This window comes from Echinops telfairi, unplaced genomic scaffold (genome assembly GCF_000313985.2).
Source record: "Echinops telfairi isolate 266 unplaced genomic scaffold, ASM31398v2 ScPeMD7_7424;HRSCAF=8462, whole genome shotgun sequence".
In the NCBI taxonomy this organism is placed as follows: domain Eukaryota; kingdom Metazoa; phylum Chordata; class Mammalia; order Afrosoricida; family Tenrecidae; genus Echinops; species Echinops telfairi.
The window spans coordinates 7441426-7445023 of NW_022111324.1; the positions used below are offsets into that span (position 1 = coordinate 7441426).

General features: G+C 41.2%; 1 non-coding gene across 1 annotated transcript; it reads right to left on the bottom strand.

The window, feature by feature from the left end:
* Nucleotides 1-511: 511 nt before the first annotated feature.
* Nucleotides 512-583, bottom strand: TRNAP-AGG. The gene has a single exon. It is a non-coding gene; the product is annotated as a tRNA-Pro (tRNA).
* Between the last annotated feature and the right edge of the window lie 3015 nt (nucleotides 584-3598).

Consider the following 3598-nt stretch of genomic DNA (forward strand, 5'->3'; position numbering starts at 1 on the left):
GGGGGGCTTTCTCCTCCAGAAGACGCCCCCAGACCCGCTCTCCAGGTGGCCTTGCACGAGCTCGGCCAGATTCAACCGCGTCTGGGTCGGACTGACTCCGTGGCAGTCGGTTGTTCCTACAGGCTACTCGGCGGCTACGAACCGAAGGCAAACGGGGCAGAAATTCATCAACGCCCTGGATCTGGAAATCGCTTGCATAGAAAGTAGTAGGCACATTGTGTTAGAATATGTAAACATTTTCACATGTCCCCTTTTAATAGAATTTTAATGTGAAGTATGCTGTAAGTCACGCCCCCCTCCAAAAAAAAATTCTAAATTGTGTGTTTTACGTATTACATTTAATGGTCTAAGTCTAAGATGTAAAATCTTGGAAATCCGGAGGAGCGATTCTGTTTTGTTCGATAGAGTCGCTATAAGTCGGAATCGACTGGCTGGCAGTGGGTTGGTTTCGTTATTATTCTAAAAATAATTCATGATGAATTTGTAAATGACAATCGATTAAATAAAATAAGGGCTCGTCCGGGATTTGAACCCGGGACCTCTCGCACCCTAAGCGAGAATCATACCCCTAGACCAACGAGCCAGTGTGGCAATTGTCTCCTCATCATGGCAAAGGAATGGCCAGACTATTATTTAGTCGTGCGCCTCCAAGTGGCTATTTGTATGTTGTATTTATAATCTTCGGTTGATCTTGCATCCTGTACCTATTTGATCTTCCCGCTTTTACTCCTTGAAGAATAGCCACCCAGAAAAAAGCAACCGTGTTATCCCTAGGGTAACGTTACCCTCTTACTTAGGAAACTGTAATGCTTGTTTCTATTCATGGCTAACAAGTTGCACTGATGGCGCGTTGCTCGGGTCAATTCTGTGTTCTTGATGCTGCATTCATCCGCTCTCGGCTTTACAACAAAGACAAAATAGTTCTTGTATTGCTGGTATGCTTGCAAAGCCCCACTTTTTAAACCTTGTCGATCCCCCTATCTGCCTTTCCGTAAATCGTTCTCTTCTGCTGGAAAGCCTATTTTCTTTCGGATATGTATCTCTAACCTTCCCAGAGATTCTTACACCGGTTCTCAACCTGTAGGTTGCGACCCCTTTGGAGGTCAAAAGACCTTTCACAGAGGTCGCCCGATTCATAACAGTAACAAAATTGTAGCTATGAAGTAGCAACGAAAATAATTTATGGTTGGATGGGGTCACCACAACATGAGGAACTGTATTAAATAAAGGGTGGCAGCATTAGGAAGGTTGAGAAGGTTAAGTTAACACATCAATATCAAATTGTCTGTGGCATGTAATTGAGGTACAACCTTGGCTCCCATAATGTAATGTCATTAAGGGCAAGACACCAGTAGTAACAGGGAATTCTACTGTATAATTGGTGGTTGCTGCCCAATTCTTCCAATAACTCTAATTGGATATCATTTCTTTACTATATGAGGTAGTTAGTTTATTGTGCCAACCTGGTCGATAAACACATGTGAGATTAATTGAAGGGCAGAGAGATAAATGGCTCAGGGAGCCTCGCCTCTCTTGTTTCTCACTCTTTGATCATCAGACCAGTGTGTGACTGCCTTGCTTGTTCTGTACCTCAATTTGCAAGCTATACTACCTGTGGGACACCTAACCCGTGGACTGTGTTTCTGTAATTTGAGGTTCCTTCAAGACCTGCATCACCACACCATTGGAATTTACATCTCTGTCCGACCCTGTCATCTGGCTGACTGCTGGTGACCTGCCTTGCTGTTTGCTGCCTGTGGCCTGATAGCCTGAATTGCTCTACAGAGGACTACCCGGCGGCCCTCAAGATTTGAAGGACTGCCAGTGTCTCACAACTGTCTCACGGGAGTGAGTTGCACGGAGCCATTTGTACTGCTTTATAATTTAATTAACTTTATAATTTAATTAACTGTTTATTTCTTATGTTACATAGCTATCTATCTGTATAAATATATATAAAATTATTAGCATTCTGCTTTTGTTTATTTAGAGAACACTGTCTAGCACACTATATATTTAAACTCTTGAGTACTGAGCTTTGAAGCTTATGCTGGCAATGCTGATGCCTAGTAACTAATTGTTGAATGACTACAATGGTTTTCAAACTATTAAGCAATATAAATCTTGGTACTTAGAAGATTAGTACTTGTCAATTGTCACTCTAGCAAACATCCAAACAGATATGAAACAAAAACAAACAGAGTATCCTAAATAGACACATTCTTTTCTGTTATTTCGTAGTATGCGATGCCATTTATTTACTGTCTTTCATTTCATTTTTTTCCCATTTCAACCATTTTTAAGTGTACAATACAGAGGCATTGATTATATTCACAGTGATAGGCAACCATCAACAGTGTATCCAAAGCTTTTTCATCTACCTTAACAGAAACACTATACTCAAGAAAAACAAAACCAGGACACTTATGTGTGTATATTTATAGATAGATAGATAGGCAGATAGATAGATAGATAAACAGTTAATTAGTTCACAGAGTAGTACAGATGGCTGAGTTCAACTCACAGTTAATACAGAGGCAGTCCTTCAACTCATGAGGGCTGTTGGATGCAAGTCAAGGAAGCAGACAACTGAGTCTTCTGTACAGAATACAGGCAGTCTAGCCACAGGCAGCAAACAGCAGGGCAGGTCACCAACAATCAGCCAGATAACAGGGTCTGACAGTCCCAAGCTCACGTGATGTATACACCAGCAGTGTATACATCTGAAGCAGATCTTGAAGGAACCTCAAATTATAGTGACACAGTCCATGGGTTGGGTGTCCCACAGGTAGTGTAGCTCGCAAGTTGAGGCAGAGAACTAACTAAGGCAGCTGCCCACTGATCTGGTCATCAGAGAGCAAGAGACAGAAAGGCGAGTCTCGTTGAACCATTTATCTCTCTGCCCTTTAATTAAACTGTGACCTTATTAATCCCACATGTGTTCACTGGCCAGGTTGGCACAAAAAACCTACCTATCACACTCAGTAAGCATTATTTTTCCAATTGCCTCTACTTCCCACCCCTGGTAACTTCAATACCTCCACCCCCTCTTTTTTCAGGTAAGAATTTGAGTTCTGCTCCATGTTGCTCTCCAATTATATCTATTGTAACCCCAGCTAGAATCTTCAGTGGTGATATCTGGGCACCATCTAGTTCTTCTGGTCTGAGGAGAGATGAGATTGTCTCTTGGTTTCTTTTCTGAGGTTTTACTTTCTAATTGTTTTTCTCCTGGTGAGTAGAAACCCACAATTGTATTTTAAATGGTCCCTCATAAGCTTTTAAGACCTGAGACACTGCTCAATTCACTAGGATGTAGACCATGTTTGTGTATGTGTGTGTTATGTTATGCCAGTTGCCTGAGTTGTTGTCTGAGATTATGGTCCTAAATATTCAAAGTCAGAAAAACAATCTTAAAAGGTGTTGATTGTTTCAGGAATATTTCTCTTTGTGTTTTCAATTAAAATCTGAGACTGCACCTACATATGTATATTTACATGTACTTGATGGTGCTGCCATCACAGAAAGTTTCTTTCTTTATTTTAAAATGATTTTATTGGGGCTCATACAGCGCTTATCACAATCCATCCATCCATCCATC